The sequence below is a fragment of the Eucyclogobius newberryi genome, unplaced genomic scaffold (assembly GCF_026437365.1).
Source record: "Eucyclogobius newberryi isolate DKJ021-1_F unplaced genomic scaffold, fEucNew1.0.hap1 SCAF_480, whole genome shotgun sequence".
NCBI lineage: Eukaryota > Metazoa > Chordata > Actinopteri > Gobiiformes > Gobiidae > Eucyclogobius > Eucyclogobius newberryi.
Genome location: NW_027316146.1, coordinates 24,118 through 47,325, shown reverse-complemented (window position 1 = coordinate 47,325; position 23,208 = coordinate 24,118). Strand labels below are relative to the sequence as shown.

General features: G+C 43.1%; 12 non-coding genes across 12 annotated transcripts; 6 read left to right on the top strand and 6 right to left on the bottom strand.

Moving 5' to 3' along the window:
• Positions 1 to 280: 280 nt before the first annotated feature.
• trnal-uag (transfer RNA leucine (anticodon UAG)) lies at positions 281 to 362 on the bottom strand. The gene has a single exon. It is a non-coding gene; the product is annotated as a tRNA-Leu (tRNA).
• A 160-nt stretch (positions 363 to 522) lies between these two features.
• trnag-ucc (transfer RNA glycine (anticodon UCC)) lies at positions 523 to 594 on the top strand. The gene has a single exon. It is a non-coding gene; the product is annotated as a tRNA-Gly (tRNA).
• Positions 595 to 2,672: 2,078 nt separating this feature from the next.
• trnal-uag (transfer RNA leucine (anticodon UAG)) lies at positions 2,673 to 2,754 on the bottom strand. The gene has a single exon. It is a non-coding gene; the product is annotated as a tRNA-Leu (tRNA).
• Positions 2,755 to 2,914: 160 nt separating this feature from the next.
• On the top strand, positions 2,915 to 2,986 carry trnag-ucc (transfer RNA glycine (anticodon UCC)). Its single transcript has one exon. It is a non-coding gene; the product is annotated as a tRNA-Gly (tRNA).
• A 1,863-nt stretch (positions 2,987 to 4,849) lies between these two features.
• On the top strand, positions 4,850 to 4,931 carry trnas-aga (transfer RNA serine (anticodon AGA)). The gene has a single exon. It is a non-coding gene; the product is annotated as a tRNA-Ser (tRNA).
• Positions 4,932 to 5,111: 180 nt separating this feature from the next.
• trnai-uau (transfer RNA isoleucine (anticodon UAU)) lies at positions 5,112 to 5,193 on the bottom strand. The gene has a single exon. It is a non-coding gene; the product is annotated as a tRNA-Ile (tRNA).
• Positions 5,194 to 7,810: 2,617 nt separating this feature from the next.
• Positions 7,811 to 7,892, top strand: trnas-aga (transfer RNA serine (anticodon AGA)). Its single transcript has one exon. It is a non-coding gene; the product is annotated as a tRNA-Ser (tRNA).
• Positions 7,893 to 8,072: 180 nt separating this feature from the next.
• On the bottom strand, positions 8,073 to 8,154 carry trnai-uau (transfer RNA isoleucine (anticodon UAU)). The gene has a single exon. It is a non-coding gene; the product is annotated as a tRNA-Ile (tRNA).
• A 5,211-nt stretch (positions 8,155 to 13,365) lies between these two features.
• trnas-aga (transfer RNA serine (anticodon AGA)) lies at positions 13,366 to 13,447 on the top strand. Its single transcript has one exon. It is a non-coding gene; the product is annotated as a tRNA-Ser (tRNA).
• A 180-nt stretch (positions 13,448 to 13,627) lies between these two features.
• Positions 13,628 to 13,709, bottom strand: trnal-uag (transfer RNA leucine (anticodon UAG)). Its single transcript has one exon. It is a non-coding gene; the product is annotated as a tRNA-Leu (tRNA).
• An 8,843-nt stretch (positions 13,710 to 22,552) lies between these two features.
• Positions 22,553 to 22,634, top strand: trnas-aga (transfer RNA serine (anticodon AGA)). Its single transcript has one exon. It is a non-coding gene; the product is annotated as a tRNA-Ser (tRNA).
• Positions 22,635 to 22,814: 180 nt separating this feature from the next.
• Positions 22,815 to 22,896, bottom strand: trnai-uau (transfer RNA isoleucine (anticodon UAU)). The gene has a single exon. It is a non-coding gene; the product is annotated as a tRNA-Ile (tRNA).
• Between the last annotated feature and the right edge of the window lie 312 nt (positions 22,897 to 23,208).

Sequence of the window (23,208 nt, the reverse complement as noted above, 5' to 3'; positions counted from 1 at the left end):
TCCTACTTTTGGCGGCAGGAAAAAAAGGCTACGACCCATACACACGCACAAGAAAATCCATTGGGAATTTCCCGCGCAGGTTCGAATCCTGCCAACAACGTGGTTCATGTTGTTCCCGTACGGGCCCCTGCTGGCAGGCCATTTGGCGGAAGTAAAGAATACCTGGTTGGCTTTTGACCAGGGCCAGATTTAGAATATGTATTTTATGAAAGCTAAACTCAAACGGAAGCGCTGCCGACAGACATCACACAGCCCTGCTCTTGACGTTCGGCATGAGAACTGGCAGCGGTGGAATTTGAACCCACGCCTCCGAAGAGACTGGAGCCTAAATCCTGCGCCTTAGACCACTCGGCCACGCTACCTGTTGCTCAGTTGGACAAGAAATGCGACCAGCGAAACCGTGCAAAAAAAGGCGTTTCTATGATAGTAATTATCTTCAAACCATGTTCCGTGTGCATGGAACTTTAGATATCAATTACAGGCGCCGATTTGCGACACTGCACTGCGAAAGCATGTGTCCTTGCGATGGTGGTATAGTGGTAAGCATAGCTGCCTTCCAAGCAGTTGACCCGGGTTCGATTCTCGGCCATCGCATGCTGTATTTTTGAGTTATACTTGTGTATATGCAGTTTCATTCACAACTAAAGCTCTCAGAGGGCAATGGCCAAACTGTCAAACAGTTGAGTATTAGAGCATTTGAACTAATCCTCTTGGCAGATCGCATGATTGCGGAGTGACAGGTATGAAACAGCCCCATAACATGAATTAGTGAATGCTGTTCACCCACTATAACAAGAATCAACAAAGTACATGACGCTGACGTGAAGTTGAACACGCAACTTTCTGATCTGGAGTCAGAAGCGCTACCGTTGCGCCACAGAGGCAGCCCGAGTGGTCCGGTCCGATGGCGCTGTGTTACGTTATAGAAGAAACGCTCAAATAAGCTCTATTTTCAGAATCAAAAAGGTTTTCTGGCAATTGTCAGTGAACAAAATTCCCAAACTACAAGCGTACTTGGGTGGTAAGGTGCTGCATAGCATTTTAGCCTAAGTCCAAGATGTTTATAACACATGAGATTATTCAGCAACGCCTTGACAGGGAAGACTAATGAGGCCAAAGAGTTCTTTTGGGGTCTCCCCACGTAGATTTAAATCCTGAGAGTAATGGCTTCTTCTGCTCAAGTGTGTGATGTGATTTTGTTTACTTTGCCAGTGCCCCATTTTTAAGCCTATGGCTTTTGATTTCTTTCGATCGATCGATCGATCGATCTTTGCAAAGTAAATAAGTATTCAACTGCGGACTCTTGATTGACATTGCCATCCCTCTGAACTTTAGAAGCATGCGCTTTGGCCTCAAAACTCCTCCTACTTTTGGCGGCAGGAAAAAAAGGCTACAACCCATACACACGCACAAGAAAAGGTTCCGATGGCGCTGTGTTACGTTATAGAAGAAACGTTTAAATAAGCTCTATTTTCAGAATCAAAAAGGTTTTCTGGCAATTGTCAGTGAACAAAATTCCCAAACTACAAGCGTACTTGGGTGGTAAGGTGCAGCATAGCATTTTAGCCTAAGTCCAAGATGTTTATAACACATGAGATTATTCAGCAACGCCTTGACAGGGATGACTAATGAGGCCAAAGAGTTCTTTTGGGGTCTCCCCACGTAGATTTAAATCCTGAGAGTAATGGCTTCTTCTGCTCAAGTGTGTGATGGGATTTTGTTTACTTTGCCAGTGCCCCATTTTTAAGCCTATGGCTTTTGATTTCTTTCGATCGATCGATCGATCTTTGCAAAGTAAATAAGTATTCAACTGCGGACTCTTGATTGACATTGCCATCCCTCTGAACTTTAGAAGCATGCGCTTTGGCCTCAAAACTCCTCCTACTTTTGGCGGCAGGAAAAAAAGGCTACAACCCATACACACGCACAAGAAAAGGTTCCGATGGCGCTGTGTTACGTTATAGAAGAAACGTTTAAATAAGCTCTATTTTCAGAATCAAAAAGGTTTTCTGGCAATTGTCAGTGAACAAAATTCCCAAACTACAAGCGTACTTGGGTGGAAAGGTGCAGCATAGCATTTTAGCCTAAGTCCAAGATGTTTATAACACATGAGATTATTCAGCAACGCCTTGACAGGGATGACTAATGAGGCCAAAGAGTTCTTTTGGGGTCTCCCCACGTAGATTTAAATCCTGAGAGTAATGGCTTCTTCTGCTCAAGTGTGTGATGGGATTTTGTTTACTTTGCCAGTGCCCCATTTTTAAGCCTATGGCTTTTGATTTCTTTCGATCGATCGATCTTTGCAAAGTAAATAAGTATTCAACTGCGGACTCTTGATTGACATTGCCATCCCTCTGAACTTTAGAAGCATGCGCTTTGGCCTCAAAACTCCTCCTACTTTTGGCGGCAGGAAAAAAAGGCTACGACCCATACACACGCACAAGAAAATCCATTGGGAATTTCCCGCGCAGGTTCGAATCCTGCCAACAACGTGGTTCATGTTGTTCCCGTACGGGCCCCTGCTGGCAGGCCATTTGGCGGAAGTAAAGAATACCTGGTTGGCTTTTGACCAGGGCCAGATTTAGAATATGTATTTTATGAAAGCTAAACTCAAACGGAAGCGCTGCCGACAGACATCACACAGCCCTGCTCTTGACGTTCGGCATGAGAACTGGCAGCGGTGGAATTTGAACCCACGCCTCCGAAGAGACTGGAGCCTAAATCCTGCGCCTTAGACCACTCGGCCACGCTACCTGTTGCTCAGTTGGACAAGAAATGCGACCAGCGAAACCGTGCAAAAAAAGGCGTTTCTATGATAGTAATTATCTTCAAACCATGTTCCGTGTGCATGGAACTTTAGATATCAATTACAGGCGCCGATTTGCGACACTGCACTGCGAAAGCATGTGTCCTTGCGATGGTGGTATAGTGGTAAGCATAGCTGCCTTCCAAGCAGTTGACCCGGGTTCGATTCTCGGCCATCGCATGCTGTATTTTTGAGTTATACTTGTGTATATGCAGTTTCATTCACAACTAAAGCTCTCAGAGGGCAATGGCCAAACTGTCAAACAGTTGAGTATTAGAGCATTTGAACTAATCCTCTTGGCAGATCGCATGATTGCGGAGTGACAGGTATGAAACAGCCCCATAACATGAATTAGTGAATGCTGTTCACCCACTATAACAAGAATCAACAAAGTACATGACGCTGACGTGAAGTTGAACACGCAACTTTCTGATCTGGAGTCAGAAGCGCTACCGTTGCGCCACAGAGGCAGCCCGAGTGGTCCGGTCCGATGGCGCTGTGTTACGTTATAGAAGAAACGCTCAAATAAGCTCTATTTTCAGAATCAAAAAGGTTTTCTGGCAATTGTCAGTGAACAAAATTCCCAAACTACAAGCGTACTTGGGTGGTAAGGTGCTGCATAGCATTTTAGCCTAAGTCCAAGATGTTTATAACACATGAGATTATTCAGCAACGCCTTGACAGGGAAGACTAATGAGGCCAAAGAGTTCTTTTGGGGTCTCCCCACGTAGATTTAAATCCTGAGAGTAATGGCTTCTTCTGCTCAAGTGTGTGATGTGATTTTGTTTACTTTGCCAGTGCCCCATTTTTAAGCCTATGGCTTTTGATTTCTTTCGATCGATCGATCGATCGATCTTTGCAAAGTAAATAAGTATTCAACTGCGGACTCTTGATTGACATTGCCATCCCTCTGAACTTTAGAAGCATGCGCTTTGGCCTCAAAACTCCTCCTACTTTTGGCGGCAGGAAAAAAAGGCTACAACCCATACACACGCACAAGAAAAGGTTCCGATGGCGCTGTGTTACGTTATAGAAGAAACGTTTAAATAAGCTCTATTTTCAGAATCAAAAAGGTTTTCTGGCAATTGTCAGTGAACAAAATTCCCAAACTACAAGCGTACTTGGGTGGTAAGGTGCAGCATAGCATTTTAGCCTAAGTCCAAGATGTTTATAACACATGAGATTATTCAGCAACGCCTTGACAGGGATGACTAATGAGGCCAAAGAGTTCTTTTGGGGTCTCCCCACGTAGATTTAAATCCTGAGAGTAATGGCTTCTTCTGCTCAAGTGTGTGATGGGATTTTGTTTACTTTGCCAGTGCCCCATTTTTAAGCCTATGGCTTTTGATTTCTTTCGATCGATCGATCGATCTTTGCAAAGTAAATAAGTATTCAACTGCGGACTCTTGATTGACATTGCCATCCCTCTGAACTTTAGAAGCATGCGCTTTGGCCTCAAAACTCCTCCTACTTTTGGCGGCAGGAAAAAAAGGCTACAACCCATACACACGCACAAGAAAAGGTTCCGATGGCGCTGTGTTACGTTATAGAAGAAACGTTTAAATAAGCTCTATTTTCAGAATCAAAAAGGTTTTCTGGCAATTGTCAGTGAACAAAATTCCCAAACTACAAGCGTACTTGGGTGGAAAGGTGCAGCATAGCATTTTAGCCTAAGTCCAAGATGTTTATAACACATGAGATTATTCAGCAACGCCTTGACAGGGATGACTAATGAGGCCAAAGAGTTCTTTTGGGGTCTCCCCACGTAGATTTAAATCCTGAGAGTAATGGCTTCTTCTGCTCAAGTGTGTGATGGGATTTTGTTTACTTTGCCAGTGCCCCATTTTTAAGCCTATGGCTTTTGATTTCTTTCGATCGATCGATCTTTGCAAAGTAAATAAGTATTCAACTGCGGACTCTTGATTGACATTGCCATCCCTCTGAACTTTAGAAGCATGCGCTTTGGCCTCAAAACTCCGGCAGGAAAAAAAGGCTACAACCCATACACACGCACAAGAAAAGGTTCCCGTAAGCAGCTAATGAGTTGTTGTGGCCGAGTGGTTAAGGCGATGGACTAGAAATCCATTGGGAATTTCCCGTGCAGGTTCGAATCCTGCCAACAACGTGGTTCATGTTGTTCCCGTACGGGCCCCTGCTGGCAGGCCATTTGGCGGAAGTAAAGAATCCCTGGTTGGCTTTTGACCAGGGCCAGATTTAGAATATGTATTTTATGAAAGCTAAACTCAAACGGAAGCGCTGCCGACAGACATCACACAGCCCTGCTCTTGACGTTCGGCATGCGAACTGGCAGCGGTGGAATTTGAACCCACGCCTCCGAAGAGACTGGAGCATAAATCCTGCGCCTTAGACCACTCGGCCACGCTACCTGTTGCTCAGTTGGACAAGAAATGCGACCAGCGAAACCGTGCAAAAAAAGGCGTTTCTATGATAGTAATTATCTTCAAACCATATTCCGTGTGCATGGAACTTTAGATATCAATTACAGGCGCCGATTTGCGACACGGCACTGCGAAAGCATGTGTCCTTGCGATTGGTGGTATAGTGGTAAGCATAACTGCCTTCCAAGCAGTTGACCCGGGATCGATTCTCGGCCATCGCATGCTGTACTTTTGAGTTATACTTGTGTATATGCAGTTTCATTCACAACTAAAGCTCTCAGAGGGCAATGGCCAAACTGTCAAACAGTTGAGTATTAGAGCATTTGAACTAATCCTCTTGGCAGATCGCATGATTGCGGAGTGACAGGTATGAAACAGCCCCATAACATGAATTAGTGAATGCTGTTCACCCACTATAACAAGAATCAACAAAGTACATGACGCTGACGTGAAGTTGAACACGCAACTTTCTGATCTGGAGTCAGACGCGCTACCGTTGCGCCACAGAGGCAGCCCGAGTGGTCCGGTCCGATGGCGCTGTGTTACGTTATAGAAGAAACGCTCAAATAAGCTCTATTTTCAGAATCAAAAAGGTTTTCTGGCAATTGTCAGTGAACAAAATTCCCAAACTACAAGCGTACTCGGGTGGTAAGGTGCAGCATAGCATTTTAGCCTAAGTCCAAGATGTTTATAACACATGAGATTATTCAGCAACGCCTTGACAGGGATGACTAATGAGGCCAAAGAGTTCTTTTGGGGTCTCCCCACGTAGATTTAAATCCTGAGAGTAATGGCTTCTTCTGCTCAAGTGTGTGATGGGATTTTGTTTACTTTGCCAGTGCCCCATTTTTAAGCCTATGGCTTTTGATTTCTTTCGATCGATCGATTGATCGATCTTTGCAAAGTAAATAAGTATTCAACTGCGGACTCTTGATTGACATTGCCATCCCTCTGAACTTTAGAAGCATGCGCTTTGGCCTCAAAACTCCTCCTACTTTTGGCGGCAGGAAAAAAAGGCTACAACCCATACACAGGCACAAGAAAAGGTTCCGATGGCGCTGTGTTACGTTATAGAAGAAACGTTTAAATAAGCTCTATTTTCAGAATCAAAAAGGTTTTCTGGCAATTGTCAGTGAACAAAATTCCCAAACTACAAGCGTACTTGGGTGGTAAGGTGCAGCATAGCATTTTAGCCTAAGTCCAAGATGTTTATAACACATGAGATTATTCAGCAACGCCTTGACAGGGATGACTAATGAGGCCAAAGAGTTCTTTTGGGGTCTCCCCACGTAGATTTAAATCCTGAGAGTAATGGCTTCTTCTGCTCAAGTGTGTGATGGGATTTTGTTTACTTTGCCAGTGCCCCATTTTTAAGCCTATGGCTTTTGATTTCTTTCGATCGATCGATTGATCGATCTTTGCAAAGTAAATAAGTATTCAACTGCGGACTCTTGATTGACATTGCCATCCCTCTGAACTTTAGAAGCATGCGCTTTGGCCTCAAAACTCCTCCTACTTTTGGCGGCAGGAAAAAAAGGCTACAACCCATACACACGCACAAGAAAAGGTTCCGATGGCGCTGTGTTACGTTATAGAAGAAACGTTTAAATAAGCTCTATTTTCAGAATCAAAAAGGTTTTCTGGCAATTGTCAGTGAACAAAATTCCCAAACTACAAGCGTACTTGGGTGGTAAGGTGCAGCATAGCATTTTAGCCTAAGTCCAAGATGTTTATAACACATGAGATTATTCAGCAACGCCTTGACAGGGATGACTAATGAGGCCAAAGAGTTCTTTTGGGGTCTCCCCACGTAGATTTAAATCCTGAGAGTAATGGCTTCTTCTGCTCAAGTGTGTGATGGGATTTTGTTTACTTTGCCAGTGCCCCATTTTTAAGCCTATGGCTTTTGATTTCTTTCGATCGATCGATCGATCTTTGCAAAGTAAATAAGTATTCAACTGCGGACTCTTGATTGACATTGCCATCCCTCTGAACTTTAGAAGCATGCGCTTTGGCCTCAAAACTCCTCCTACTTTTGGCGGCAGGAAAAAAAGGCTACAACCCATACACACGCACAAGAAAAGGTTCCGATGGCGCTGTGTTACGTTATAGAAGAAACGTTTAAATAAGCTCTATTTTCAGAATCAAAAAGGTTTTCTGGCAATTGTCAGTGAACAAAATTCCCAAACTACAAGCGTACTTGGGTGGAAAGGTGCAGCATAGCATTTTAGCCTAAGTCCAAGATGTTTATAACACATGAGATTATTCAGCAACGCCTTGACAGGGATGACTAATGAGGCCAAAGAGTTCTTTTGGGGTCTCCCCACGTAGATTTAAATCCTGAGAGTAATGGCTTCTTCTGCTCAAGTGTGTGATGGGATTTTGTTTACTTTGCCAGTGCCCCATTTTTAAGCCTATGGCTTTTGATTTCTTTCGATCGATCGATCTTTGCAAAGTAAATAAGTATTCAACTGCGGACTCTTGATTGACATTGCCATCCCTCTGAACTTTAGAAGCATGCGCTTTGGCCTCAAAACTCCGGCAGGAAAAAAAGGCTACAACCCATACACACGCAGAAGAAAAGGTTCCCGTAAGCAGCTAATGAGTTGTTGTGGCCGAGTGGTTAAGGCGATGGACTAGAAATCCATTGGGAATTTCCCGTGCAGGTTCGAATCCTGCCAACAACGTGGTTCATGTTGTTCCCGTACGGGCCCCTGCTGGCAGGCCATTTGGCGGAAGTAAAGAATCCCTGGTTGGCTTTTGACCAGGGCCAGATTTAGAATATGTATTTTATGAAAGCTAAACTCAAACGGAAGCGCTGCCGACAGACATCACACAGCCCTGCTCTTGACGTTCGGCATGCGAACTGGCAGCGGTGGAATTTGAACCCACGCCTCCGAAGAGACTGGAGCATAAATCCTGCGCCTTAGACCACTCGGCCACGCTACCTGTTGCTCAGTTGGACAAGAAATGCGACCAGCGAAACCGTGCAAAAAAAGGCGTTTCTATGATAGTAATTATCTTCAAACCATATTCCGTGTGCATGGAACTTTAGATATCAATTACAGGCGCCGATTTGCGACACGGCACTGCGAAAGCATGTGTCCTTGCGATTGGTGGTATAGTGGTAAGCATAGCTGCCTTCCAAGCAGTTGACCCGGGATCGATTCTCGGCCATCGCATGCTGTACTTTTGAGTTATACTTGTGTATATGCAGTTTCATTCACAACTAAAGCTCTCAGAGGGCAATGGCCAAACTGTCAAACAGTTGAGTATTAGAGCATTTGAACTAATCCTCTTGGCAGATCGCATGATTGCGGAGTGACAGGTATGAAACAGCCCCATAACATGAATTAGTGAATGCTGTTCACCCACTATAACAAGAATCAACAAAGTACATGACGCTGACGTGAAGTTGAACACGCAACTTTCTGATCTGGAGTCAGACGCGCTACCGTTGCGCCACAGAGGCAGCCCGAGTGGTCCGGTCCGATGGCGCTGTGTTACGTTATAGAAGAAACGCTCAAATAAGCTCTATTTTCAGAATCAAAAAGGTTTTCTGGCAATTGTCAGTGAACAAAATTCCCAAACTACAAGCGTACTCGGGTGGTAAGGTGCAGCATAGCATTTTAGCCTAAGTCCAAGATGTTTATAACACATGAGATTATTCAGCAACGCCTTGACAGGGATGACTAATGAGGCCAAAGAGTTCTTTTGGGGTCTCCCCACGTAGATTTAAATCCTGAGAGTAATGGCTTCTTCTGCTCAAGTGTGTGATGGGATTTTGTTTACTTTGCCAGTGCCCCATTTTTAAGCCTATGGCTTTTGATTTCTTTCGATCGATCGATTGATCGATCTTTGCAAAGTAAATAAGTATTCAACTGCGGACTCTTGATTGACATTGCCATCCCTCTGAACTTTAGAAGCATGCGCTTTGGCCTCAAAACTCCTCCTACTTTTGGCGGCAGGAAAAAAAGGCTACAACCCATACACAGGCACAAGAAAAGGTTCCGATGGCGCTGTGTTACGTTATAGAAGAAACGTTTAAATAAGCTCTATTTTCAGAATCAAAAAGGTTTTCTGGCAATTGTCAGTGAACAAAATTCCCAAACTACAAGCGTACTTGGGTGGTAAGGTGCAGCATAGCATTTTAGCCTAAGTCCAAGATGTTTATAACACATGAGATTATTCAGCAACGCCTTGACAGGGATGACTAATGAGGCCAAAGAGTTCTTTTGGGGTCTCCCCACGTAGATTTAAATCCTGAGAGTAATGGCTTCTTCTGCTCAAGTGTGTGATGGGATTTTGTTTACTTTGCCAGTGCCCCATTTTTAAGCCTATGGCTTTTGATTTCTTTCGATCGATCGATTGATCGATCTTTGCAAAGTAAATAAGTATTCAACTGCGGACTCTTGATTGACATTGCCATCCCTCTGAACTTTAGAAGCATGCGCTTTGGCCTCAAAACTCCTCCTACTTTTGGCGGCAGGAAAAAAAGGCTACAACCCATACACACGCACAAGAAAAGGTTCCGATGGCGCTGTGTTACGTTATAGAAGAAACGTTTAAATAAGCTCTATTTTCAGAATCAAAAAGGTTTTCTGGCAATTGTCAGTGAACAAAATTCCCAAACTTCAAGCGTACTTGGGTGGTAAGGTGCAGCATAGCATTTTAGCCTAAGTCCAAGATGTTTATAACACATGAGATTATTCAGCAACGCCTTGACAGGGATGACTAATGAGGCCAAAGAGTTCTTTTGGGGTCTCCCCACGTAGATTTAAATCCTGAGAGTAATGGCTTCTTCTGCTCAAGTGTGTGATGGGATTTTGTTTACTTTGCCAGTGCCCATTTTTTAAGCCTATGGCTTTTGATTTCTTTCGATCGATCGATCGATCTTTGCAAAGTAAATAAGTATTCAACTGCGGACTCTTGATTGACATTGCCATCCCTCTGAACTTTAGAAGCATGCGCTTTAGCCTCAAAACTCCTCCTACTTTTGGCGGCAGGAAAAAAAGGCTACAACCCATACACAAGCACAAGAAAAGGTTCCGATGGCGCTGTGTTACGTTATAGAAGAAACGTTTAAATAAGCTCTATTTTAGGAATCAAAAAGGTTTTCTGGCAATTGTCAGTGAACAAAATTCCCAAACTACAAGCGTACTTGGGTGGTAAGGTGCAGCATAGCATTTTAGCCTAAGTCCAAGATGTTTATAACACATGAGATTATTCAGCAACGCCTTGACAGGGATGACTAATGAGGCCAAAGAGTTCTTTTGGGGTCTCCCCACGTAGATTTAAATCCTGAGAGTAATGGCTTCTTCTGCTCAAGTGTGTGATGGGATTTTGTTTACTTTGCCAGTGCCCCATTTTTAAGCCTATGGCTTTTGATTTCTTTCGATCGATCGATTGATCGATCTTTGCAAAGTAAATAAGTATTCAACTGCGGACTCTTGATTGACATTGCCATCCCTCTGAACTTTAGAAGCATGCGCTTTGGCCTCAAAACTCCTCCTACTTTTGGCGGCAGGAAAAAAAGGCTACAACCCATACACACGCACAAGAAAAGGTTCCGATGGCGCTGTGTTACGTTATAGAAGAAACGTTTAAATAAGCTCTATTTTCAGAATCAAAAAGGTTTTCTGGCAATTGTCAGTGAACAAAATTCCCAAACTTCAAGCGTACTTGGGTGGTAAGGTGCAGCATAGCATTTTAGCCTAAGTCCAAGATGTTTATAACACATGAGATTATTCAGCAACGCCTTGACAGGGATGACTAATGAGGCCAAAGAGTTCTTTTGGGGTCTCCCCACGTAGATTTAAATCCTGAGAGTAATGGCTTCTTCTGCTCAAGTGTGTGATGGGATTTTGTTTACTTTGCCAGTGCCCATTTTTTAAGCCTATGGCTTTTGATTTCTTTCGATCGATCGATCGATCTTTGCAAAGTAAATAAGTATTCAACTGCGGACTCTTGATTGACATTGCCATCCCTCTGAACTTTAGAAGCATGCGCTTTGGCCTCAAAACTCCTCCTACTTTTGGCGGCAGGAAAAAAAGGCTACAACCCATACACACGCACAAGAAAAGGTTCCGATGGCGCTGTGTTACGTTATAGAAGAAACGTTTAAATAAGCTCTATTTTAGGAATCAAAAAGGTTTTCTGGCAATTGTCAGTGAACAAAATTCCCAAACTACAAGCGTACTTGGGTGGTAAGGTGCAGCATAGCATTTTAGCCTAAGTCCAAGATGTTTATAACACATGAGATTATTCAGCAACGCCTTGACAGGGATGACTAATGAGGCCAAAGAGTTCTTTTGGGGTCTCCCCACGTAGATTTAAATCCTGAGAGTAATGGCTTCTTCTGCTCAAGTGTGTGATGGGATTTTGTTTACTTTGCCAGTGCCCCATTTTTAAGCCTATGGCTTTTGATTTCTTTCGATCGATCGATCGATCTTTGCAAAGTAAATAAGTATTCAACTGCGGACTCTTGATTGACATTGCCATCCCTCTGAACTTTAGAAGCATGCGCTTTGGCCTCAAAACTCCTCCTACTTTTGGCGGCAGGAAAAAAAAGGCTACAACCCATACACACGCACAAGAAAAGGTTCCGATGGCGCTGTGTTACGTTATAGAAGAAACATTTAAATAAGCTCTATTTTCAGAATCAAAAAGGTTTTCTGGCAATTGTCAGTGAACAAAATTCCCAAACTACAAGCGTACTTGGGTGGTAAGGTGCAGCATAGCATTTTAGCCTAAGTCCAAGATGTTTATAACACATGAGATTATTCAGCAACGCCTTGACAGGGATGACTAATGAGGCCAAAGAGTTCTTTTGGGGTCTCCCCACGTAGATTTAAATCCTGAGAGTAATGGCTTCTTCTGCTCAAGTGTGTGATGGGATTTTGTTTACTTTGCCAGTGCCCCATTTTTAAGCCTATGGCTTTTGATTTCTTTCGATCGATCGATTGATCGATCTTTGCAAAGTAAATAAGTATTCAACTGCGGACTCTTGATTGACATTGCCATCCCTCTGAACTTTAGAAGCATGCGCTTTGGCCTCAAAACTCCTCCTACTTTTGGCGGCAGGAAAAAAAGGCTACAACCCATACACACGCACAAGAAAAGGTTCCGATGGCGCTGTGTTACGTTATAGAAGAAACGTTTAAATAAGCTCTATTTTCAGAATCAAAAAGGTTTTCTGGCAATTGTCAGTGAACAAAATTCCCAAACTTCAAGCGTACTTGGGTGGTAAGGTGCAGCATAGCATTTTAGCCTAAGTCCAAGATGTTTATAACACATGAGATTATTCAGCAACGCCTTGACAGGGATGACTAATGAGGCCAAAGAGTTCTTTTGGGGTCTCCCCACGTAGATTTAAATCCTGAGAGTAATGGCTTCTTCTGCTCAAGTGTGTGATGGGATTTTGTTTACTTTGCCAGTGCCCATTTTTTAAGCCTATGGCTTTTGATTTCTTTCGATCGATCGATCGATCTTTGCAAAGTAAATAAGTATTCAACTGCGGACTCTTAATTGACATTGCCATCCCTCTGAACTTTAGAAGCATGCGCTTTGGCCTCAAAACTCCTCCTACTTTTGGCGGCAGGAAAAAAAGGCTACAACCCATACACAAGCACAAGAAAAGGTTCCGATGGCGCTGTGTTACGTTATAGAAGAAACGTTTAAATAAGCTCTATTTTAGGAATCAAAAAGGTTTTCTGGCAATTGTCAGTGAACAAAATTCCCAAACTACAAGCGTACTTGGGTGGTAAGGTGCAGCATAGCATTTTAGCCTAAGTCCAAGATGTTTATAACACATGAGATTATTCAGCAACGCCTTGACAGGGATGACTAATGAGGCCAAAGAGTTCTTTTGGGGTCTCCCCACGTAGATTTAAATCCTGAGAGTAATGGCTTCTTCTGCTCAAGTGTGTGATGGGATTTTGTTTACTTTGCCAGTGCCCCATTTTTAAGCCTATGGCTTTTGATTTCTTTCGATCGATCGATCTTTGCAAAGTAAATAAGTATTCAACTGCGGACTCTTGATTGACATTGCCATCCCTCTGAACTTTAGAAGCATGCGCTTTGGCCTCAAAACTCCGGCAGGAAAAAAAGGCTACAACCCATACACACGCACAAGAAAAGGTTCCCGTAAGCAGCTAATGAGTTGTTGTGGCCGAGTGGTTAAGGCGATGGACTAGAAATCCATTGGGAATTTCCCGTGCAGGTTCGAATCCTGCCAACAACGTGGTTCATGTTGTTCCCGTACGGGCCCCTGCTGGCAGGCCATTTGGCGGAAGTAAAGAATCCCTGGTTGGCTTTTGACCAGGGCCAGATTTAGAATATGTATTTTATGAAAGCTAAACTCAAACGGAAGCGCTGCCGACAGACATCACACAGCCCTGCTCTTGACGTTCGGCATGCGAACTGGCAGCGGTGGAATTTGAACCCACGCCTCCGAAGAGACTGGAGCCTAAATCCTGCGCCTTAGACCACTCGGCCACGCTACCTATTGCTCAGTTGGACAAGAAATGCGACCAGCGAAACCGTGCAAAAAAAGGCGTTTCTATGATAGTAATTATCTTCAAACCATGTTCCGTGTGCATGGAACTTTAGATATCAATTACAGGCGCCGATTTGCGACACGGCACTGCTAAAGCATGTGTCCTTGCGATTGGTGGTATAGTGGTAAGCATAGCTGCCTTCCAAGCAGTTGACCCGGGATCGATTCTCGGCCATCGCATGCTGTACTTTTGAGTTATACTTGTGTATATGCAGTTTCATTCACAACTAAAGCTCTCAGAGGGCAATAGCCAAACTGTCAAACAGTTGAGTATTAGAGCATTTGAACTAATCCTCTTGGCAGATCGCATGATTGCGGAGTGACAGGTATGAAACAGCCCCATAACATGAATTAGTGAATGCTGTTCACCCACTATAACAAGAATCAACAAAGTACATGACGCTGACGTGAAGTTGAACACGCAACTTTCTGATCTGGAGTCAGACGCGCTACCGTTGCGCCACAGAGGCAGCCCGAGTGGTCCGGTCCGATGGCGCTGTGTTACGTTATAGAAGAAACGCTCAAATAAGCTCTATTTTCAGAATCAAAAAGGTTTTCTGGCAATTGTCAGTGAACAAAATTCCCAAACTACAAGCGTACTCGGGTGGTAAGGTGCAGCATAGCATTTTAGCCTAAGTCCAAGATGTTTATAACACATGAGATTATTCAGCAACGCCTTGACAGGGATGACTAATGAGGCCAAAGAGTTCTTTTGGGGTCTCCCCACGTAGATTTAAATCCTGAGAGTAATGGCTTCTTCTGCTCAAGTGTGTGATGGGATTTTGTTTACTTTGCCAGTGCCCCATTTTTAAGCCTATGGCTTTTGATTTCTTTCGATCGATCGATTGATCGATCTTTGCAAAGTAAATAAGTATTCAACTGCGGACTCTTGATTGACATTGCCATCCCTCTGAACTTTAGAAGCATGCGCTTTGGCCTCAAAACTCCTCCTACTTTTGGCGGCAGGAAAAAAAGGCTACAACCCATACACAGGCACAAGAAAAGGTTCCGATGGCGCTGTGTTACGTTATAGAAGAAACGTTTAAATAAGCTCTATTTTCAGAATCAAAAAGGTTTTCTGGCAATTGTCGGTGAACAAAATTCCCAAACTACAAGCGTACTTGGGTGGTAAGGTGCAGCATAGCATTTTAGCCTAAGTCCAAGATGTTTATAACACATGAGATTATTCAGCAACGCCTTGACAGGGATGACTAATGAGGCCAAAGAGTTCTTTTGGGGTCTCCCCACGTAGATTTAAATCCTGAGAGTAATGGCTTCTTCTGCTCAAGTGTGTGATGGGATTTTGTTTACTTTGCCAGTGCCCCATTTTTAAGCCTATGGCTTTTGATTTCTTTCGATCGATCGATTGATCGATCTTTGCAAAGTAAATAAGTATTCAACTGCGGACTCTTGATTGACATTGCCATCCCTCTGAACTTTAGAAGCATGCGCTTTGGCCTCAAAACTCCTCCTACTTTTGGCGGCAGGAAAAAAAGGCTACAACCCATACACACGCACAAGAAAAGGTTCCGATGGCGCTGTGTTACGTTATAGAAGAAACGTTTAAATAAGCTCTATTTTCAGAATCAAAAAGGTTTTCTGGCAATTGTCAGTGAACAAAATTCCCAAACTACAAGCGTACTTGGGTGGTAAGGTGCAGCATAGCATTTTAGCCTAAGTCCAAGATGTTTATAACACATGAGATTATTCAGCAACGCCTTGACAGGGATGACTAATGAGGCCAAAGAGTTCTTTTGGGGTCTCCCCACGTAGATTTAAATCCTGAGAGTAATGGCTTCTTCTGCTCAAGTGTGTGATGGGATTTTGTTTACTTTGCCAGTGCCCCATTTTTAAGCCTATGGCTTTTGATTTCTTTCGATCGATCGATTGATCGATCTTTGCAAAGTAAATAAGTATTCAACTGCGGACTCTTGATTGACATTGCCATCCCTCTGAACTTTAGAAGCATGCGCTTTGGCCTCAAAACTCCTCCTACTTTTGGCGGCAGGAAAAAAAGGCTACAACCCATACACACGCACAAGAAAAGGTTCCGATGGCGCTGTGTTACGTTATAGAAGAAACGTTTAAATAAGCTCTATTTTCAGAATCAAAAAGGTTTTCTGGCAATTGTCAGTGAACAAAATTCCCAAACTACAAGCGTACTTGGGTGGTAAGGTGCAGCATAGCATTTTAGCCTAAGTCCAAGATGTTTATAACACATGAGATTATTCAGCAACGCCTTGACAGGGATGACTAATGAGGCCAAAGAGTTCTTTTGGGGTCTCCCCACGTAGATTTAAATCCTGAGAGTAATGGCTTCTTCTGCTCAAGTGTGTGATGGGATTTTGTTTACTTTGCCAGTGCCCCATTTTTAAGCCTATGGCTTTTGATTTCTTTCGATCGATCGATTGATCGATCTTTGCAAAGTAAATAAGTATTCAACTGCGGACTCTTGATTGACATTGCCATCCCTCTGAACTTTAGAAGCATGCGCTTTGGCCTCAAAACTCCTCCTACTTTTGGCGGCAGGAAAAAAAGGCTACAACCCATACACACGCACAAGAAAAGGTTCCGATGGCGCTGTGTTACGTTATAGAAGAAACGTTTAAATAAGCTCTATTTTCAGAATCAAAAAGGTTTTCTGGCAATTGTCAGTGAACAAAATTCCCAAACTACAAGCGTACTTGGGTGGTAAGGTGCAGCATAGCATTTTAGCCTAAGTCCAAGATGTTTATAACACATGAGATTATTCAGCAACGCCTTGACAGGGATGACTAATGAGGCCAAAGAGTTCTTTTGGGGTCTCCCCACGTAGATTTAAATCCTGAGAGTAATGGCTTCTTCTGCTCAAGTGTGTGATGGGATTTTGTTTACTTTGCCAGTGCCCCATTTTTAAGCCTATGGCTTTTGATTTCTTTCGATCGATCGATTGATCGATCTTTGCAAAGTAAATAAGTATTCAACTGCGGACTCTTGATTGACATTGCCATCCCTCTGAACTTTAGAAGCATGCGCTTTGGCCTCAAAACTCCTCCTACTTTTGGCGGCAGGAAAAAAAGGCTACAACCCATACACACGCACAAGAAAAGGTTCCGATGGCGCTGTGTTACGTTATAGAAGAAACGTTTAAATAAGCTCTATTTTCAGAATCAAAAAGGTTTTCTGGCAATTGTCAGTGAACAAAATTCCCAAACTTCAAGCGTACTTGGGTGGTAAGGTGCAGCATAGCATTTTAGCCTAAGTCCAAGATGTTTATAACACATGAGATTATTCAGCAACGCCTTGACAGGGATGACTAATGAGGCCAAAGAGTTCTTTTGGGGTCTCCCCACGTAGATTTAAATCCTGAGAGTAATGGCTTCTTCTGCTCAAGTGTGTGATGGGATTTTGTTTACTTTGCCAGTGCCCATTTTTTAAGCCTATGGCTTTTGATTTCTTTCGATCGATCGATCGATCTTTGCAAAGTAAATAAGTATTCAACTGCGGACTCTTGATTGACATTTCCATCCCTCTGAACTTTAGAAGCATGCGCTTTAGCCTCAAAACTCCTCCTACTTTTGGCGGCAGGAAAAAAAGGCTACAACCCATACACAAGCACAAGAAAAGGTTCCGATGGCGCTGTGTTACGTTATAGAAGAAACGTTTAAATAAGCTCTATTTTAGGAATCAAAAAGGTTTTCTGGCAATTGTCAGTGAACAAAATTCCCAAACTACAAGCGTACTTGGGTGGTAAGGTGCAGCATAGCATTTTAGCCTAAGTCCAAGATGTTTATAACACATGAGATTATTCAGCAACGCCTTGACAGGGATGACTAATGAGGCCAAAGAGTTCTTTTGGGGTCTCCCCACGTAGATTTAAATCCTGAGAGTAATGGCTTCTTCTGCTCAAGTGTGTGATGGGATTTTGTTTACTTTGCCAGTGCCCCATTTTTAAGCCTATGGCTTTTGATTTCTTTCGATCGATCGATTGATCGATCTTTGCAAAGTAAATAAGTATTCAACTGCGGACTCTTGATTGACATTGCCATCCCTCTGAACTTTAGAAGCATGCGCTTTGGCCTCAAAACTCCTCCTACTTTTGGCGGCAGGAAAAAAAGGCTACAACCCATACACACGCACAAGAAAAGGTTCCGATGGCGCTGTGTTACGTTATAGAAGAAACGTTTAAATAAGCTCTATTTTCAGAATCAAAAAGGTTTTCTGGCAATTGTCAGTGAACAAAATTCCCAAACTTCAAGCGTACTTGGGTGGTAAGGTGCAGCATAGCATTTTAGCCTAAGTCCAAGATGTTTATAACACATGAGATTATTCAGCAACGCCTTGACAGGGATGACTAATGAGGCCAAAGAGTTCTTTTGGGGTCTCCCCACGTAGATTTAAATCCTGAGAGTAATGGCTTCTTCTGCTCAAGTGTGTGATGGGATTTTGTTTACTTTGCCAGTGCCCATTTTTTAAGCCTATGGCTTTTGATTTCTTTCGATCGATCGATCGATCTTTGCAAAGTAAATAAGTATTCAACTGCGGACTCTTGATTGACATTGCCATCCCTCTGAACTTTAGAAGCATGCGCTTTGGCCTCAAAACTCCTACTTTTGGCGGCAGGAAAAAAAGGCTACAACCCATACACAAGCACAAGAAAAGGTTCCGATGGCGCTGTGTTACGTTATAGAAGAAACGTTTAAATAAGCTCTATTTTAGGAATCAAAAAGGTTTTCTGGCAATTGTCAGTGAACAAAATTCCCAAACTACAAGCGTACTTGGGTGGTAAGGTGCAGCATAGCATTTTAGCCTAAGTCCAAGATGTTTATAACACATGAGATTATTCAGCAACGCCTTGACAGGGATGACTAATGAGGCCAAAGAGTTCTTTTGGGGTCTCCCCACGTAGATTTAAATCCTGAGAGTAATGGCTTCTTCTGCTCAAGTGTGTGATGGGATTTTGTTTACTTTGCCAGTGCCCCATTTTTAAGCCTATGGCTTTTGATTTCTTTCGATCGATCGATCGATCTTTGCAAAGTAAATAAGTATTCAACTGCGGACTCTTGATTGACATTGCCATCCCTCTGAACTTTAGAAGCATGCGCTTTGGCCTCAAAACTCCTCCTACTTTTGGCGGCAGGAAAAAAAGGCTACAACCCATACACACGCACAAGAAAAGGTTCCGATGGCGCTGTGTTACGTTATAGAAGAAACGTTTAAATAAGCTCTATTTTCAGAATCAAAAAGGTTTTCTGGCAATTGTCAGTGAACAAAATTCCCAAACTACAAGCGTACTTGGGTGGTAAGGTGCAGCATAGCATTTTAGCCTAAGTCCAAGATGTTTATAACACATGAGATTATTCAGCAACGCCTTGACAGGGATGACTAATGAGGCCAAAGAGTTCTTTTGGGGTCTCCCCACGTAGATTTAAATCCTGAGAGTAATGGCTTCTTCTGCTCAAGTGTGTGATGGGATTTTGTTTACTTTGCCAGTGCCCCATTTTTAAGCCTATGGCTTTTGATTTCTTTCGATCGATCGATTGATCGATCTTTGCAAAGTAAATAAGTATTCAACTGCGGACTCTTGATTGACATTGCCATCCCTCTGAACTTTAGAAGCATGCGCTTTGGCCTCAAAACTCCTCCTACTTTTGGCGGCAGGAAAAAAAGGCTACAACCCATACACACGCACAAGAAAAGGTTCCGATGGCGCTGTGTTACGTTATAGAAGAAACGTTTAAATAAGCTCTATTTTCAGAATCAAAAAGGTTTTCTGGCAATTGTCAGTGAACAAAATTCCCAAACTTCAAGCGTACTTGGGTGGTAAGGTGCAGCATAGCATTTTAGCCTAAGTCCAAGATGTTTATAACACATGAGATTATTCAGCAACGCCTTGACAGGGATGACTAATGAGGCCAAAGAGTTCTTTTGGGGTCTCCCCACGTAGATTTAAATCCTGAGAGTAATGGCTTCTTCTGCTCAAGTGTGTGATGGGATTTTGTTTACTTTGCCAGTGCCCCATTTTTAAGCCTATGGCTTTTGATTTCTTTCGATCGATCGATTGATCGATCTTTGCAAAGTAAATAAGTATTCAACTGCGGACTCTTGATTGACATTGCCATCCCTCTGAACTTTAGAAGCATGCGCTTTGGCCTCAAAACTCCTCCTACTTTTGGCGGCAGGAAAAAAAGGCTACAACCCATACACACGCACAAGAAAAGGTTCCGATGGCGCTGTGTTACGTTATAGAAGAAACGTTTAAATAAGCTCTATTTTCAGAATCAAAAAGGTTTTCTGGCAATTGTCAGTGAACAAAATTCCCAAACTTCAAGCGTACTTGGGTGGTAAGGTGCAGCATAGCATTTTAGCCTAAGTCCAAGATGTTTATAACACATGAGATTATTCAGCAACGCCTTGACAGGGATGACTAATGAGGCCAAAGAGTTCTTTTGGGGTCTCCCCACGTAGATTTAAATCCTGAGAGTAATGGCTTCTTCTGCTCAAGTGTGTGATGGGATTTTGTTTACTTTGCCAGTGCCCATTTTTTAAGCCTATGGCTTTTGATTTCTTTCGATCGATCGATCGATCTTTGCAAAGTAAATAAGTATTCAACTGCGGACTCTTGATTGACATTGCCATCCCTCTGAACTTTAGAAGCATGCGCTTTGGCCTCAAAACTCCTACTTTTGGCGGCAGGAAAAAAAGGCTACAACCCATACACAAGCACAAGAAAAGGTTCCGATGGCGCTGTGTTACGTTATAGAAGAAACGTTTAAATAAGCTCTATTTTAGGAATCAAAAAGGTTTTCTGGCAATTGTCAGTGAACAAAATTCCCAAACTACAAGCGTACTTGGGTGGTAAGGTGCAGCATAGCATTTTAGCCTAAGTCCAAGATGTTTATAACACATGAGATTATTCAGCAACGCCTTGACAGGGATGACTAATGAGGCCAAAGAGTTCTTTTGGGGTCTCCCCACGTAGATTTAAATCCTGAGAGTAATGGCTTCTTCTGCTCAAGTGTGTGATGGGATTTTGTTTACTTTGCCAGTGCCCCATTTTTAAGCCTATGGCTTTTGATTTCTTTCGATCGATCGATCGATCTTTGCAAAGTAAATAAGTATTCAACTGCGGACTCTTGATTGACATTGCCATCCCTCTGAACTTTAGAAGCATGCGCTTTGGCCTCAAAACTCCTCCTACTTTTGGCGGCAGGAAAAAAAGGCTACAACCCATACACACGCACAAGAAAAGGTTCCGATGGCGCTGTGTTACGTTATAGAAGAAACGTTTAAATAAGCTCTATTTTCAGAATCAAAAAGGTTTTCTGGCAATTGTCAGTGAACAAAATTCCCAAACTACAAGCGTACTTGGGTGGTAAGGTGCAGCATAGCATTTTAGCCTAAGTCCAAGATGTTTATAACACATGAGATTATTCAGCAACGCCTTGACAGGGATGACTAATGAGGCCAAAGAGTTCTTTTGGGGTCTCCCCACGTAGATTTAAATCCTGAGAGTAATGGCTTCTTCTGCTCAAGTGTGTGATGGGATTTTGTTTACTTTGCCAGTGCCCCATTTTTAAGCCTATGGCTTTTGATTTCTTTCGATCGATCGATTGATCGATCTTTGCAAAGTAAATAAGTATTCAACTGCGGACTCTTGATTGACATTGCCATCCCTCTGAACTTTAGAAGCATGCGCTTTGGCCTCAAAACTCCTCCTACTTTTGGCGGCAGGAAAAAAAGGCTACAACCCATACACACGCACAAGAAAAGGTTCCGATGGCGCTGTGTTACGTTATAGAAGAAACGTTTAAATAAGCTCTATTTTCAGAATCAAAAAGGTTTTCTGGCAATTGTCAGTGAACAAAATTCCCAAACTTCAAGCGTACTTGGGTGGTAAGGTGCAGCATAGCATTTTAGCCTAAGTCCAAGATGTTTATAACACATGAGATTATTCAGCAACGCCTTGACAGGGATGACTAATGAGGCCAAAGAGTTCTTTTGGGGTCTCCCCACGTAGATTTAAATCCTGAGAGTAATGGCTTCTTCTGCTCAAGTGTGTGATGGGATTTTGTTTACTTTGCCAGTGCCCATTTTTTAAGCCTATGGCTTTTGATTTCTTTCGATCGATCGATCGATCTTTGCAAAGTAAATAAGTATTCAACTGCGGACTCTTGATTGACATTGCCATCCCTCTGAACTTTAGAAGCATGCGCTTTGGCCTCAAAACTCCTCCTACTTTTGGCGGCAGGAAAAAAAGGCTACAACCCATACACAAGCACAAGAAAAGGTTCCGATGGCGCTGTGTTACGTTATAGAAGAAACGTTTAAATAAGCTCTATTTTAGGAATCAAAAAGGTTTTCTGGCAATTGTCAGTGAACAAAATTCCCAAACTACAAGCGTACTTGGGTGGTAAGGTGCAGCATAGCATTTTAGCCTAAGTCCAAGATGTTTATAACACATGAGATTATTCAGCAACGCCTTGACAGGGATGACTAATGAGGCCAAAGAGTTCTTTTGGGGTCTCCCCACGTAGATTTAAATCCTGAGAGTAATGGCTTCTTCTGCTCAAGTGTGTGATGGGATTTTGTTTACTTTGCCAGTGCCCCATTTTTAAGCCTATGGCTTTTGATTTCTTTCGATCGATCGATCTTTGCAAAGTAAATAAGTATTCAACTGCGGACTCTTGATTGACATTGCCATCCCTCTGAACTTTAGAAGCATGCGCTTTGGCCTCAAAACTCCGGCAGGAAAAAAAGGCTACAACCCATACACACGCACAAGAAAAGGTTCCCGTAAGCAGCTAATGAGTTGTTGTGGCCGAGTGGTTAAGGCGATGGACTAGAAATCCATTGGGAATTTCCCGTGCAGGTTCGAATCCTGCCAACAACGTGGTTCATGTTGTTCCCGTACGGGCCCCTGCTGGCAGGCCATTTGGCGGAAGTAAAGAATCCCTGGTTGGCTTTTGACCAGGGCCAGATTTAGAATATGTATTTTATGAAAGCTAAACTCAAACGGAAGCGCTGCCGACAGACATCACACAGCCCTGCTCTTGACGTTCGGCATGCGAACTGGCAGCGGTGGAATTTGAACCCACGCCTCCGAAGAGACTGGAGCATAAATCCTGCGCCTTAGACCACTCGGCCACGCTACCTGTTGCTCAGTTGGACAAGAAATGCGACCAGCGAAACCGTGCAAAAAAAGGCGTTTCTATGATAGTAATTATCTTCAAACCATGTTCCGTGTGCATGGAACTTTAGATATCAATTACAGGCGCCGATTTGCGACACGGCACTGCGAAAGCATGTGTCCTTGCGATTGGTGGTATAGTGGTAAGCATAGCTGCCTTCCAAGCAGTTGACCCGGGATCGATTCTCGGCCATCGCATGCTGTACTTTTGAGTTATACTTGTGTATATGCAGTTTCATTCACAACTAAAGCTCTCAGAGGGCAATGGCCAAACTGT